Raw genomic sequence first — 17,222 nt, 5'->3', positions numbered from 1 at the left:
ATAGGCCTGTCCTACAGGTCCTACCCAAGGACTACCCCACGCAAGGGACATGACCTTAAGTATGCCTGACTGTATTAAGGTGCCCCCATCATCCAGTCGGTAACAGGCCCAGAATCATCCAATCGGAGACTAACACTCGGAGGACACCGTGCCTACCGACTGGATACACTCGGTGCGCCGTAACCTCTCTGGAGGGAAACTGCCGTACGTTTCCGGGTGCATTTACTAGCATTTATAGCATACGTTACCTGTAACGCATGCATTCAATCGCCACTACTCCACCCTTAAATCAGAACCGTTGTGGAGGGCAGCGCACTCTATATAAGCCGCCCTCTCCCACTGGTAAGAGGGTTAGATAAACATTGTACTCCATATAACACTCAGTAACAAGCTCCGAGAGCACTGAGATGTAGGGCTATTACCTCCACCGTAGAGGGGCCTGAACTCATACAACCTCACCGTAGCTAGGACTCTACCCATCTCATTCGTACCCTACACATCTACTGTCAGGCTTATACCCACGACAAGGGTATTACGCTTCCGAGCGGCCCGAACCTGGGTAAACTGCCGTGTTCTTTGTTTTCCTCACCATCGAGTGAGTTCTTTGTCATCCCGGCTAGTAGCAAGTTAGGTGAGGCGAGACCGCGAGAGATCTTCGTACACGCCCCCGAGTTCGAATCTTTATGGTTTTGCGTGGCCCTAAATCCGACACAGCCCAAAGAAACTAATCCACAAGGGCTTTGTTTGCCATAACCTAATCAAGAGATCTTCCATGACACTCTTTGCCATGGAATACAACTCCATCGGCTACTTCAGCTGGTCCCCGATGAGTGGAGGATGTGATGGTGCCTAGAATTAGGTCGATAATTGGTTTTGGACATCCTCCTTGCAAGTGCCATAGAACTTGCCCGCATCGGTTGCGCTCCTCGAGAGGTCCGAGAAGGTCGCTACAGGGTGCCCTAGTTGAGTTAGCTGAGCAAACCTACCTTTGCCAAAGACACTTTGCATTAAGTGTGGCTTACTAGAAGCGATTTGCCTAACCCGATTAAGCTCCTCGCCATTGATCCTCGCTTGATTTCGAGCCTCTTTTAAAGACAGGTCGAGTTTCTCGAACTTGTCCGCCTTCCCCTGAAGGGCATCGCGCTCCGCAGATAGCTTCTTCGGCCACCTGATCTTGTTTTTTGCCACGAGTAGTCCGCTCCTTGGACAGCCCAACATTGGTTTTCTCACGAGCAACCTTCCGTTGCTCGGCCTCTTTTCGAGGTCCGTGAAGCTCAACTCAGAGGGGTTCAACTTCTAGCGCGGTGGCTCCCGAGGCATAAAACAAACATATCAGTATACTCTTAGTTCACAAGAGAACGACTCAAGCTGATTCAAACTTTAATATCCAACCTACCTTGCACATTGTCTAACTTCTTATTAATCAGAAGCATGTCCCCCTCGGAGTGAGACAACTTGTGATTAAGATCCTTCAACTCCTTAGTGTTGGAGGCCAAGGTGGAGGCGGAAACCTCACTCCAAAGAATTAGTCACAAGAAATTCAAATAGGTTCTTTTTATGGATCTTGTAATCAGAACAAAGTATCGGGGGCTACTGGGTATCGACTTATTAAAATAAACAATAAGCATAGTGAGTTAGACTCCATGGTGACATGTAGGGACACTGACTCATAAGTCGCAATCACTATCATGTGTACAAGTCTGACAGTAGATGTGTAGGGTACGAAAGGATGGGCAGAGCCTCAGCTACGGCGAGGTTGTATGAGTTCAGGCACCTCTACGGTGGAGGTAAAAGCCCTACGTTTCAGTGCTCTTGGAGCTTGTTGTCGAGTGGAATATGGATTACAGTGAATTGCTAACCCCAGCACCAGTGGGGAAGTGCGGCTTATATAGAGTGCGCTGCCCTTCACAACGGTTCGGTGCACAGGGGTGGAGTAGTGGCGAATAAATGCCTACGTTACAGGTAACGTATGTCTTAAATGCTAATAAAGGTACATGGAAACGTATGACCGTTGCCCTCCAGGGGGGTTACGATGCATAGAGTGGAATCCAGTCGGTAAGTTCGATACGCTCCGCATGCTCATCTCCGACTGGATGATGGAGGAATCGTCACTGACTGGATGATGGGAAGTCTTTAATTTAGTCGGAACTGACTAAGGGTCTTATCCCTTATGAAGGGTAGTCCTTGGATAGGACTCATAGGGCAGGCCTATGACCCTACCCTAGGACTATAACCCCATCATTAGTCCCCGAATGGATTGGGGTTGGAACGACGAAGCGATGCTTGGAGTACGGATGCGACTTTGGCGTTGCTTGCCTCGATCCATTTTATCCTCTTTGACCAGTGATCCGAGTGGATGTATTTTTGAAACGAACCGTCAGGAACCGAGTGCTTCTGTAGTATCTTTTGACATGACCAGTCAACTGACAGCGGCGGATTTTCCGGGATCCTCAAATTTCGGTTGCCGCGCGCTCAGCGGGGATGTCGACATCATAATCGAGTAGTATCTGCCGCCTCGATTTCCGCGCCTTCATCTTCTCCACTAATATCGCAGCAACCGGTCGGCGGATAAGATTTCGGGGCCACCTGCTAGCGACCCAGTCGGAACCTTATTTCAACCTCCACGGCGAGGGTTTTTCATCACACTCGCCGGATACCTCGCACTTGCCCCGCTTCTCTCGCCATCCCCTGCGCATCCCAAGCTCCTTCCTTCTCCTTCTCCCTCGCAGATCTGCAGCCTCTGCCATGACAAAGGGGCAGACTAGCGAGCTCAAGGCGCGGAAGAAGAAGGGGAAGGCGGCGGCTCCTGCTCAGCAGCGGCATCGAGCACTGCCGGTGGGTTGGATCCAGGGGGATTTCCTCCCCTCTACGGTGACGGAGGGGGACTTGCTGGAGTTGGTGGAGCACGGCATGATCACGCACAAGACGTGGAGGTTGCCGGCGGAGGGCGAGATCGAGCCGGCGCCCCAGGAGGGGGAGCGCGTCTTGCTGCTCTGCCACGTGCACCGAGGCTTCTCTCTGCCTCCTCATCCCTTCTTCAAAGGTATAATGAACCACATCGGGGCGCAGCTCCACCATTTTCCTCCCAACGCAATAGCTCATCTCTGTGCCTTCGTCGTGCTGTGCGAGTGTTTTATCGGTTGTCCTCCCCATTGGGGGCTTTTCAAGCACATCTTCTCTGCTAGATCTCAAACCATCAAAAGACTTAACCAATCGGATGAAAAAACTCACCTCCTCCAGCTCTGTGGAGGCTTAGGCTTCCAAAAGAAAAGTAAAAGTAGCTATCCCGCTCTGCAGTTGTCTGAATCTGTTAGGAACTGGCAGTCGACATGGTTCTACTGCCAGGACGTTGCTTGCCCGAATGCCACAACTGGACTGCCTACGATAACCCTAGAGGAGACCGGCGAGTGAAGCCCTTCCGCACGGACTACCCTCCTCCGGATGAGGTGAGTATAACTTGTCGAGTGCACACAATTGTCTTAGATTTATCGCCTTCTTGAATCACTATCTGACGCCTGATGTTGTCGACTGTATCTCGTGCAGGCGTGGACCAACTGGTTTTCTCCTGTCTCAAACGGGAATTCGGCCGAGGAAGAGGAAGGTAGCCAGGAGGGCAGCATGGAGATTGTCGAGTATGTCTCCGACAGTGGGGAGACAGAGGAGGGGTCCGAAGAAGAAGAGGAGGAAGATGAGGAACAGAACTCGCCACCCCCACCACCAGAGCCTCGAACTAAACGCCGTCACGAACCCGTGGCTACGCCGGCTCCTCCAGCGGCCTCGAGTGCCCCGCCAGCTGCTCCTGTGGTTCCGAGCGCCTTGCCAGCCGCTCCCGTGGTTCCGAGTGCTCGGAGCACGAAGAGGACCAGGGACTCTGCTGCTGAGCCCACGGGCCAATCCTCTAAGGTGGCCAAACCGAGTGGATCTAAGCCTCGGAAGGCTTTGCCGCGGATTAGGGTCACAGTTCCCGTCACCTCAGCGTAAGTGCATTGTTCTTCTATCTTCTTCTAGTATTTGATTGAACTCATGCTTATTGGTCGGATGAATTTTACTCGACAGAGCTGCCACCTCTGCCACCTCTCCGCCACGCCAGGGGGACGATCCCATGGACATGGACAATGTTGTCACATCCCATCCAGGTGCGTCGTGGCGATTCTGAGAGATTACATTATTGCATCACGAATTCTGTCTTTGGTCTTGCATTTTTCCTGTGGTCTCACGCCGCTCGGTCGGGTTTCCCTCAGAGGTGATTTATGTGGAGGAGGGCGACCAGAGGAGTTCCGAGCAAGCTGCAGTGCCTGTCCTTGAAGCTGTTCCACCGGTTACTACTCCCGCCATGGACGCGCCGTCGACTGAGACGATGCCGTCGACTGAAACGACGCTTATCGCTGAACCGACTGGAGGAGGACTCGGGATGCCCAAGGAATCTCCTATGGTGCCAGGTCCGTCGACTGTCCAGTACGACGTCCAGCGCCTCTCGGAAGATCAGGTGGGAGCTGCCAATGAAGCCATGGTGCAGGCGGAGCTGATGGCGGGTGATGCCAAGAGAGCGTACGACTCCATCGCGTCTGTGTACAAGCGAAGCTTGGAACTCCGGGACGATATCCGAGTAAGTGGGCTAGTAAGTATTTACTTTCCTCTTGTAACCCACTAGGTGTTGAAGTAATGTACTCGGATACAGTATGATTCTTTTGTAGTGGGTTCACTCTTAGTGAACCCAGTGGGTGTAGTCCCCAAGACTTCTGTCGAGTGCTTGCACCGGCAGTTGTCTTTATATACATTTTCTTTAACTTGATCAGATCAAAACTAATCTGTTCGAATGTTACCGGTGGGGGCACTCCGAGTGCACCTATTGGATGAGTCCCCGAGAGTAATTTTACTCAGTTCGGGTAGTAGTAACCTCATAGGCTTGTTTGTTGTCATGTATCTCAATAGGGCGGACCTGTTTGAGCTTCATGCCAGTGGGGTCACTCTTAGTGAACCCACTGGGTGTAGTCCCCGAGACCTGTTTGAGCTTCATGCCAATGGGGTCACTCTTAGTGAACCCACTGGGCGTAGTCCCCGAGACCGCTGTCGACTGCTTGCGTCGGCAGGGGTCTGAAGAACTTCGAGTTTTTATTGTTGTCCTTGTTGAATTTGTCTGATCGTCTATTGGCGCTGACTTGCAGAAGACTTGCAAGATGGGATCAACGTACGAGACTCTGAAGGCTGAAAAGATTCAGTTTGCTGCGGAACTGGATGCAGCAATGCTTGCCTTGGAGGAGTCCTGTAGGGTGTTGTGGCTGAACGAGAGAAGTCCTTGGAGGAGTACCGTGAGGCAAACAAGGCATTAGCGGCTGAAGTGGAGAAAATGGGGAAACAAAGAACCGAGCTGATGGGACAAATGCACGTGTTGAACAGGCGGTGCATAGAACAGGAGAATTACGACAGTGACTGGGCAAGGAAGATGATTGCGCTTCTCGGTGGTAAATTCTGTTTTTTCCGAGTGCTTCTTCACTGTGTATTTCATTCTGTGCTTATCTTGTGCTCGTCCTGTCTTTGCAGATTTTTGCATGGACGCTGAGGCTGAAGCAGCTGACGTTGAGCGGTCGGTTCTTCCGAACGTTCCACTCGGTGAGGGCGCCAATCGAGACCTGCTCCGAGCGCACATTCGCCTGGGCAAAGTGGGACCTTTCATCGGTCGGCTGAGAGAGGTCGTCGGCCGAATCGACAAGGAGCTTTGGCCTGAAGACGAGTCCCGGCAAGAGATGGAAGATTTGATGACTCGGCTGGAGGAGGTCCCGAACCGAGTGCAGGCGTGGAAGAAGTCTGCGGCTCGCTGTGGTGCGGACGTGGCGCTGTTGCTGGTCCGAGTGCACTGCAAGGAGGCTCGTGAAGAGAAGCTGAAGGCGTTGCAAGTCGCCAACACCAAAAAGCTTCGATTCAAAGATTTCATGGAGACCTTCCTTGAGAGCACCACTCGCATCGCAAACGGGATCGACCTCGACAGTTTTGTGGAGCCTGCCAGTCCCAGTGCCAGTCCTGACGACGTTTAAGAAAACTTTTACCTCGGTATGCCGAGTGTTCGTTGTATGAAACTTTGGCCACTGCTGTTGGCCGTCACATTCGTGGTTCGGTGTGGATAAGCTTGATCTACACCGAACCAACTATCTTTAGACGAACTTTGAATTTGAATCGAATCTTTTGCTCTTCCTTTGCCAAAGAGTTGTTGACATGATTTTGGCTCTTGGTTTTTGTTTTACGTTTCTTGGTGAAGCCAATGGCAAACATGCGGAGCATGTAACTGTCAGTTGTCTTGACATCTGCATGAGCCTCACTGAGGGTCTGCTGAGTCTCCGAGTGGATCTGTAGGATACACTCGAAGGCAATTTTGTACTTAGGCGACTCGTGATCGCGGCTAAGTCTTCGAGTGCGACTGTAAGGTCGTACTCGGAGCGAGTTGTTACTCCTGTAATTGTCAGTTGTCTTGACATCTACATGAGCCTAAATGAGGTTCTACTACTCATGTAATTGTCAGTTGTCTTGACATCAGCATGAGCCTCACTGAGGGTGTGCTGAGTCTCCGAGTGGATCTGTAGGATACACTCGAAGGCAATTGTGTACTTAGGCGATTCGTGATCGCGGCTAAGTCTTCGAGTGCGACTGTAAGGTCGTACTCGGAGCGAGTTGTTACTCATGTAATGGTCAGTTGTCTTGACATCTACATGAGTCTCAATGAGGTTCTGCTACTCATGTAATTGTGAGTTGTCTTGACATCTACATGAGCCTCAATGAGGGTCTGCTAAGCCTCCGAGTGGATCTGTGAGATACACTCGAAGGAAGCTTTCTATTTAGGCGATTCTTGATCGCAGACAAGTCCCCGAGTGCGACGTTTAGTGCACACTCGGAGAAAGTTTGTACTTAGGCGATTCGTGATCGCAGCTAAGTCCCCGAGTGCGACGGTTAGTGCACACTCGGAGAAAATTTGTACTTAGGCGATTCTTGATCGTAGCTAAGTCCCCGAGTGCGACATTTAGTGCACACTCGGAGAAAGTTAATACTTAGGCGATTCTGGAGCGCAGCTAAGTCCCCGAGTGCGACGTTTAGTGCACACTCGGAGAAAGTTTGTACTTAGGCGATTCGTGATCGCAGCTAAGTCCCCGAGTGCGACGGTTAGTGCACACTCGGAGAAAATTTGTACTTAGGCGATTCTTGATCGCAGCTAAGTCCCCGAGTGCGACGTTTAGTGCACACTCGGAGAAAGTTAATACTTAGGCGATTCTGGATCGCAGCTAAGTCCCCGAGTGCGACGTTTAGTGCACACTCGGAGAAAGTTTGTACTTAGGCGATTCTGGATCGCAGCTAAGTCCCCGAGTGCGACGTTTAGTGCACACTCGGAGAAAGTTTATACTTAGGCGATTCTTGATCGCAGCTAAGTCCCCGAGTGCGACGTTTAGTACACAGTCGGAAAAATGGAGAAAGTTTTTTTTGAGACCGGAGTCTGCGACCGCGGAAGAATTTTGAATCTGCAAAAACTCAATCTGCTTTGTATTACTTCAACGATACTTGTTCTTTACATTGCTTCAGTCGACGGTCACGTGTAGAAGCGCTTGAGGAGATCTCCGTTCCATGCTCGCGGCTCGTCCGTTTCCGTGTCGATGTTGTAGAGTCGGTATTCTCCGTTGTTCAGCACCTTGGAGATGATGAAGGTTCCTTCCCAGGCGGGAGCCAACTTGTGAGGTCTCTGCTGATCCACTCGGAGCACCAGGTCGCCTGCTTGGAATGTACGACTCCTGACGTGTCGCGCGTGAAAGCGCCGCAGATCTTGTTGATAAATGGTTGAGCGAGTCAGTGCCATCTCGCGCTCCTCCTCTGGAAGATCCACTCCGTCTTGCCTTTCTTGCTCAGCTTCAGCTTCGGAGAAGAGTTCAACTCGTGGAGCGTTGTGAAGCAAGTCACTCGGAAGGACTGCCTCTGCTCCGTAAACGAGGAAGAACGGGGATCGCCCTGTAGATGTATTTGGGGTTGTGTAGAGACCGCAATGCACCGAAGGTAGCTCGGTGACCCATGCTCCAGCGGCATGTCCCACCTCTCGCAGGAGTCGAGGCTTCAAACCTTGCAGAATAAGTCCATTCGCCCGCTCTACTTTCCCGTCTGTTAGGGGATGCGCCACAGATGCAAAATCCACTCGGATACCTTGGCCTGTACAGAAACCTTTGAATCTGTCCGAGTCAAAGTTTGTTCCGTTGTCAGTGATTATGCTGTGAGGTACCCCGAATCTGGAGATGATGTCCCTGACAAACTTGATGGCCGTTAGGGCGTCGAGCTTCTTGATGGGCTTGGCTTCAATCCACTTTGTGAACTTGTCGACTGCCACCAACAGATGTGTGAATCCCCATTGGCCCGTCCTGATTGGACCGATTGTATATAATCCCCATACCGCAAACGGCCAAACAAGAGGGATTGTCTTCAACGCAGATGTTGGCTTGTGGGACTTGTTAGAGTAGAACTGACAGCCTTCGCACCGATCGACCATATCTTTCGCCATTTCATTCGCCTGCAGCCAGAAGAAGCCAGTTGTGAATGCTTTGGCGACGATTGCCCTTGAGGAGGCGTGATGACCGCAGGTTCCCGAGTGAATTTCTTCCAGGATTAACTGTCCCTCCTCAGTGGAGATGCATCGTTGAAGGACGCATGAAACGCTTTCCTTGTACAACTGGCCATCAATGACAGTGAACGACTTTGACCTGCGGACGATCTGTCTGGCTTGGACTTCGTCTTCTGTTAATTCTTGCCTCAGGATGTATGCAATGATCGGCACAATCCAATCGGGGATGACAACAAGAATCTCCACGATCAAATCAACCACAGGAGGTAATTCGACTTCAGTCGGATCTGTCGAGCTCTATGGTTGTACTGGTTCCTGTGTGAAAGGATCTTCTTTAACTGAAGGAAGGTGGAGGTGCTTGAGGCAGATGTCACTCGGAACTGCTCTCCGAGTGGATCCGAGTTTTGCCAACTCATCAACTGCTTGGTTTTTCAGTCGCGGAACATGGTGGAGTTCTAGACCTTCAAACTTTTTCTCGAGCTTCCTCGCTGCATTGCAGTATGTGGTCATGGTGGGGTTCCTGATGTCCCACTCCTTCATCACTTGATTAACCACCAAATCCGAACCGCCATAGACCATCACGCGACGGACGCCGAGTGCGATGGCCATGCGCAGTCCATAAAGGAGAGCTTCATACACTGCCTCGTTGTTGGAGGAATCAAAGTGTATCTGCAACACATACTTGAGTTTGTCACCCTTTGGCGATATGATCACAACGCCAGCGCCGGAGCCATTCAACATCTTGGACCCATCGAAGAACATTGTCCAATGAGCCGAGTAGACGTGGGTCGGTTGCTGTTGTTCTACCCATTCTGCTATGAAGTCAGCCAGAGCTTGAGACTTTACAGCTTTCTTGGCCTCGAACTTGATGTCGTAGTATAACATCTCCATTGCCCACTTCGCCACTCGACCCGATGCGTCCTGATTGTGGAGGATTTCCGACAACGGAGCATCAGAAACGACACACACTGAGTGGTCTTGGAAATAATGAGCCACCTTCTTCGCAGTCATGTAAATCCCATAGATAAGTTTTTGATAGTGGGGATACCTCTGCTTGGAAGGAGTCAGGACTTCGGAGACATAATACACTCGCCGCTCAACCTTGTATGCTTTGCCTTCTTCTTCCCGTTCGACTATGAGAACAGTGTTGACGACTTGATTTGTAGCCGCGGTGTACAAAGAAGGGGCTCTTTACTGAGCGGAGTAGTAAGAACCGACTGGGTGGAAAGTAGGACTTTGAGGTCGTCGAATGCGACTTGGGCTTCGTCTGTCCACTCGAAAGTATCTGATTTCTTCATGAGTCGGTACAGAGGAAGCGCCTTCTCGCCGAGTCGACTGATAAACCTGCTCAAAGCCGCTAGGCAACTTGTGAGCCGTTGAACATCGTGTCGGAACGCCGAATGAAACCGAGTAACTTTTCGCTCGGAACGCCGAATGAACACTTGGCTGGGTTGAGCTTGATATCGTACCAACGAAGGTTGGCGAATGTTTTTGCCAAGTCAGTCAACAGGTTGGAACCTTTGCGTGACTTGACTACGATATCATCCATATATGCCTCCACATTCCGACCGATCTGGTCGAGGAGGCATTTTTGGATCATGCGCATAAAGGTTGCTCCTGCATTCTTCAAACCAAATGGCATAGTGATGTAGCAGAAGCACCTGAATGGGGTGATCAAGGCTGTTTTTAATTCATTGGGGCCATACAGACGGATCTGATGATAGCCCGAGTAGGCATCAAGAAATGACAAACGCTCGCAACCCGCAGTCGAATGGACAATTTGATCGATGCGGGGGAGCGGAAAATGGTCTTTCAGGCAGAGCTTATTGAGATGCTTGAAGTCGATGCACATTCGGAGCAACTTGTCCTTCTTGGGCACCATGACAACATTGGCGAGCCACTCGGAGTGGTGTACCTCACGAATGAAGTTGGCTGCCAAAAGCTTGGCCACCTCTTCTCCGATTGCCTTCCTCTTGTGCGCGGCGGACCGACGCAGGCATTCTCGGACAGGCCGAGCGGCAGGATCCACATGCAGTCGGTGCTCAACCTACTCCCTGGGTACACCTGGCATGTCTGCGGGCTTCCATGCGAAGATGTCCCAGTTCTCACGGAGGAATTGGATGAGCTCGGCTTCCTATTTAGGATCGAGGGTGGTGGAGATATTCGTCGGGGCAGCGGTGTCGTCCGTCTGGTGGATGCTGACGTTCTTCGTCTCTCCCGCCGATTGGAATGCGGACTCCGAAGTTGGCTTCTTCGAACGCATCAAGTCAGCGGGGTCGACTGTTTTCTTGTACTCGTCAAGCTCGAGGACAGCCATCTGCTGATCGGCGATCCTTGATCCCTGCTGCAGACACTCCTCGGGCCGCTGTCGATTGCGTCTGATAGTGATCACACCTTTCAGGCCTGGCATCTTCAGCTTCAGGTACACGTAACATGGACGGCCCATGAAACGCGCATATGCTGGGCGGCCCAGAATTGCGTGGTACGGACTCTGGAAGTCCACCACCTCGAACATCAGCTTTTCCTTGCGGAAGTTCTTGTCGGAGTCGAAGACGACGTCCAACGCGATCTGGCCGAGTGACTTGGCCTTTCATCCAGGGACGACTCCATGGAACTGCATGCTGCTCTCGCTAACTTTGGACATCGGAATGCCCATCCCCTTGAGAGTGTTAGCGTACATGATGTTCAAACCACTGCCGCCGTCCATGAGGACTTTGCACAGTCGGACTCCTTCCACCACCGGGTCGACAACTAGAGCCTGCCTCCCTGGGGTGCGTACGTGTGCTGGATGATCCGACTGGTCAAAGGTGATCGCAGTCTGAGACCATTCGAGGAACGTGGGGTTGGTCGGCGTGGCCATGTTCACCTCCCTCTTCACCAGCTTCAGTCGACTCTTGCTCTCAACGTCAGCAAAAATCATCAGTGTTGCATGGACTTGGGGGAACGGATCCTCCTTGTCCTCCTCATCCTGTTCATTGCCCTTTTCACTCGGTTGCCCTTCGCCGAACCCCTGGATCAGGACGCGACATAGCCGAGTGGTATGCTTCGGATATATGGCGTTGCCCTCTTCATCCATCTTCGTTTGAATCGGACATGGCTGGTCCAGGATGGGGTTTCCAAATTGCTTCTTCTTGGGGGTGAACTGAGCCTTCCCCTTGCCCTTAAACTTGGCATTGGTAACGGCAGCGGCCTCTGCCTGCGGAGTGGACGGAGCCTTCTACTTCTGCTTCCGAGTGCTGTTCCCATCTCCATCGGCGACTGTTTTGTGCATGCCGCTACGAATGCGGTCCTCTTCTTCAGCATTTGCATAGCGTGCCGCTATCTCCATCATCTTACTCATGGAGATGTCGCCTGTTCGACCGAACTTCAGGTACAAATCTCTGTACCGCACGCCTGCCTTGAAGGCGCAGACTGCTTGGTGCTCTGTGACGTTCTCCACCTTGTGGTAGAGGGTCGTCCAACGCTGAATGAAATCGCGTAGGGGCTCATTCTGCTTCTGGACACAGTGCTGGAGCTCCACGAGGCCAGTAGGGCGTTTGCACGTCCCTTCGAAGGTCCTGATGAAGACTCGGGCCAGATCTGCCCAGCTGTAGATGCTTGAGGGAGCCAACTGGTTCAGCCACGCTCGTGCCGAGCCATCGAGCATCAGAGGGAGGTGTTTCATGGCGACGTGATCATCCCCTCCTCCAATCTGGACTGCCACTCGGTAGTCGTCCAGCCACGTTTCTGGCTTGGATTCTCTTGTAAACTTGCCGATCCCCATCGCCAATCGGAAGTTGGGAGGGATGTTAGCCGAACGGATGGCTCGACTGAAATACTCGGGACCAGAGACGATGGTCCTGCTTCCACTCGAACGGTCCATATCGTGACCATCGTGGTGGGCTCGGCCCCTGTCGACCCTCCTCTGAGCGATATGCCCTCTTGCGTCGGGCCTTGGATCATAAGTGTCATCGACTGAACGCCGATCATCATGATGTCGGGGCCCGTAGGGCCCACCCCGCGGAGGGGTGCGTGAACGGCGACGATCTTCGGGATTTATGGAACGGCTGCCTCCCCTGTGTCGCTGATGAGAACCGGGGTTGTGAACTGACCGATGCGTGTTCGCATGAACAGAACTATGGTGGATCCTGTTGTGCGACTGGGAGACCGCCGAATTTTACTGCTGCGCCGTGTGCAGCAGGGCACGGATTTGCTCGATCCCTCTGCCAGTCTCTGAATCAGTCGGCTGGAGGGAATCGGCTATTTTGGCGGCGGCAGCCAGGTTGAGGACGCGTGTGCGGAACACCTCCACGTTGCTCCGCCGAGTGTGCCGACTAGCAGAACGGTGGGGCTGACGACGAGCGCCGAACGTTTCGCCGGTCTCGTGCTCGTTTCGGCCAGTTTGGCGGGGACTTTCATGGGAGTTGCCCATGTGAACTTCAGCTGTAGGCCCGCGACCCAAGTACTCGGAAGGAAACTCAGTCGGAACCGAGTCCGAGCGCTAGGACGGCAGCGCAACCACAACCCACTCTAGGACCACCACTTGTGAGGACTTGTTCTGGCGCGCCTGAGCGTGTTGTACCCAACGCTGGAGCCGCGGACGGCAGGACTTCTTGTTGCGGCGCGCAACGGCGGCGTAGGTCGACACCGGAGCCGACTGCTGGAGAAGAAGAATACTACGGGCGCCGGCTCGGAAGTGCATAGCCCCGCGACTGGGGAGCACCTCGACGTAGAGAGGGGCTTCCAGAAGCCATGCCGAATCGTCAATGACGAAGGAGAGAGTGCCGAAGAGGATCTCGTGACCCATGCTCAAACCTCCACCGGATGACATGATGAAAAGATGTAGTCGCAAACTCGCCGGAAGTCGCTTAGACGCCTGCCCCACGGTGGGCGCCAACTGTCGTGGGTATAAGTCTGACAGTAGATGTGTAGGGTACGAAAGGATGGGCAGAGCCTCAGCTACAGCGAGGTTGTATGAGTTCAGGCCCCTCGACGGTGGAGGTAAAAGCCCTACATCTCAGTGGTCTTGGAGCTTGTTGTCGAGTGGAATATGGATTACAGTGAATTGCTAACCCCTGCACCAGTGGGGAAGGGCGGCTTATATAGAGTGCGCTGCCCTTCACAATGGTTCGGTGCACAGGGGTGGAGTAGTGGCGAATAAATGCCTACGTTACAGGTAACATATGTCTTAAATGCTAATAAAGGTACATGGAAACGTATGACCGTTGCCCTCCACGGGGGTTACGATGCACAGAGTGGAATCCAGCCGGTAAGTTCGATACACTCCGAATGCTCATCTCCGACTGGATGATGGAGGAATCGTCACCGACTGGATGATGGGAAGTCTTTAATTCAGTCGGAACTGACTAAGGGTCTTATCCCTTATGAAGGGTAGTCCTTGGGTAGGACTCACAGGGCAGGCCTATGACCCTACCCTAGGACTATAACCCCATCAATCACCGAATGCACGTGCATAGTGATCCCACAGATCAATGCTCACTGAACACAAAGAAACTGAATAACATGAGTCTTACATCCATTACGTACCCTTTTACTCAAATATGGTCTTTATGGCCAAGTCTTCATATATATATTTGTAGCAGAAATATTCATCGATAGAGTGAACCCATGCCATCTGCCTTAACCCTACAGGTATACTCACTAGGAAGCGTCCTTGTTCGCATGTTTGTCACAACGAACTCTTCTACATATTCCTTCTCTTCCATGTGTGGCCAATTTAATAACCAGTGGCAAGCTGTTACGTCTCCAACGTATCTATAATTTTTGATGGTTTCATGCTATTATCCTGTCAAACTTTGGACGTTTTGTATGACTTTTATATAGTTTGGGGACTAACTTATTAACTCAGTGCTAAGTGCCAGTTCCTGTTTTTCTGTGTTTTTGACCCCTTTCAGAGGAGGATTTTAAACGAAGTCCAAACGGAACGAAACTTCCAAAAAGATTTTTTCTGAAACAGAAGAAGATCGGGGAACTTGAGAACCAAGGCAGGGGGCCATCAGGGACCCCACAAGCCCCATAGCCATGGCCAGGGGGGCCCGCGGCTCCCAGGCTTGTGGGCTCCTTGGGCCACCTCTGCCCTAGGTCTTCCGCCTATATATTCCCAAAAATTCCAGAAAAAATCAGGAGATCATCAAAAATATTTTTCTGCCACCGCAAGCTTCTGTCTCCGCAAGATCCCATCTGGGGCACGTTCCGGTGCCCTGCCGGAGGGGGGATTCGGATATGCAGGGCTTCTTCATCAACACCTTGACCTCTCCGATGATGCGTGAGTAGTTCACCATAGACCTACGTGTCCATAGCTAGTAGCTAGATGGGTTCTTCTCTCTCTTGGATCTTCAATACAAAGTTCTCCATGATCTTCATGGGGATCTATCCGATGTAATCTTCTTTTGCGGTGTGTTTGTCGAGATCCGATGAATTGTGGATTTATGATCAGATTATCTATGAATCTTATTTGAGTTTCTTCTGATCTCTCTGATGCGTGATTTCATATCCTTGTAATTCTCTTCGAGTTGTGGGTTTTGTTTGGCTAGCTTGATCTATGATTCTTGCAATGGGAGAAGTGCTTGGTTTTGGGTTCATACCGTGCGGTGAACTCACCAAATGACAGAAGGGGTAGCGAGGCACGCATCGTGTTGTTGCCATCAAGGGTAAAAAGATGGGATTTTCATCATTGGTTTGAGTTTATCCCTCTACATCATGTCAGCTTGCTTAAGGCGTTACTCTGTTCGTCATGAACTCAATACACTAGATGCATGCTGGATAGCGGTCGATGTGTGGAGTAATAGTAGTAGATGCAGAAAGTATCGCTCTACTTGTCTCCGACGTGATGCCTATATGTACGATCATTGCCTTAGATATCATCATAACTTTGCGCGGTTCTATCAATTGCTCGAAAGTTATTTGTTCACCCGCCGTAATATTTGCTATTTTGAGAGAAGCCTCTAGTGAACACTATGGCCCCCGGGTCTACTTCACATCATATTTTCAGCCTTACACTTTTTCTTCGTTGCACTTTCCGCCTTCATATCTCACTTTGCAATCAATCTTGAAGGGATTGACAACCCCATTATAGCGTTGGGTGCAAGCACTTTTGTGTTTGTGTAGGTACTTTGTACTTGACGAGATTCTCCTACTGGATTGATACCTTGGTTCTCAAACTAAGGGAAATAATTACTGCTCGAGTGCTGTATCGCCCTTTCCTCTTCAAGGGAAAAACCAACGCAAGCTCAAGAGACGTTAGAAGATTTCTATTGCTGTAGAAGAAGCATTTCTGGCACCGTTGCCGGGGAGGATCAAGTCAAGAACTCATCCAAGTAAGTGTCGCAAACTCAGCTCTTGAATTTACTTTTTTGCCTCTCGTTTTCCTCTCCCCCACTTCTGGAAACAAAAAAAAATTGCCTTTTTCATTTGCCTTTTTTGTTTGCCTTTTCGTTCGCCCTTTTCTCTCGCTTGCTCTTTGTTCACTTGTGTGCTTGCTTGCTTGCTGAAGTCACCATGACTGAAAACACCAAACTTTGTGACTTCTCGAACACTAATAATAATGATTTTCTTAGTACTCCGATTGCTCCCGCCACTAGTGCGGAGTCATACGAAATAAATGCCGCTTTGCTGAATCTTGTTATGAAAGAGCAATTCTCCGGCCTTTCTAGTGAAGATGCCGCATCCCATCTCAATAACTTCATTGAGCTTTGCGATATGCAAAAGAAGAAAGATGTGGAGAATGATGTGATTAAGTTGAAGCTTTTTCCTTTCTCGTTGCGAGATCGAGCAAAAACTTGGTTTTCGTCTTTACCCAAAAATAGTATTGATTATTGGAATAAGTGCAAAGATGCTTACATATCCAAGTATTTTCCGCCGGCTCAGATTATCTCTCTCCGTAATGATATCATGAATTGTAAGTAACTTTATCATGAACATGTTGCACAATCTTGGGAGAGAATGAAATTGATGATTAGAAATTGTCCCGCTCATGGCTTGAGTCTTTGGATGATTATACAAATCTTCTATGTTGTATTGAATTTCGCTTCTAGAAACATCTTGGACTCCGCCTATGGTGGAACATTCATGGAAATCACGTTAGGAGAAGCCACAAAACTCCTAGACAATATCATGACGAACTACTCTCAATGGCACACTGAACGGTCACCTACTAGTAAGAAGGTACACCTATAGAAGAAATTAACTCGTTAAGTGCTAAGATGGATGAGTTAATGAATTTGGTTGCTAGTAGAAGTGCTCCTTTAGATCCTATGATATGCCTTTGTCTTCCTTGATTGAGAGTAGCAACTCTAGCTTGGATGTTAATTTTGTTGGTAGGAATAATTTTGGCAACAACAATGCTTTTAGAGGAAACTATGTTCCTAGGCCTTTTCCTAGTAACTCCTCTAATAACTTTGGCAACTCATACAACAATACTCATGGAAATTACAATAGATTACCCTCTGATCTAGAGAGTAATATCAAAGAGTTTATCAACTCACAAAAGATTTTCCATGCGTCCATAGAGGAAAAACTACTCAAAATTGACGATTTGGCTAGGAGCGTTGATAGAATGTCTAGTGATATTGATTCTTTGAAAGTTAGATGTGCTCCTCCCAAGATCAATATGGATGAAACTTCGAAAGCTATGCGTGTT

The sequence above is a fragment of the Hordeum vulgare genome, chromosome 1H, assembly GCF_904849725.1.
Source record: "Hordeum vulgare subsp. vulgare chromosome 1H, MorexV3_pseudomolecules_assembly, whole genome shotgun sequence".
Classification (NCBI taxonomy): Eukaryota; Viridiplantae; Streptophyta; class Magnoliopsida; order Poales; family Poaceae; genus Hordeum; species Hordeum vulgare.
Note: the sequence above shows the minus strand (reverse complement) of the source record.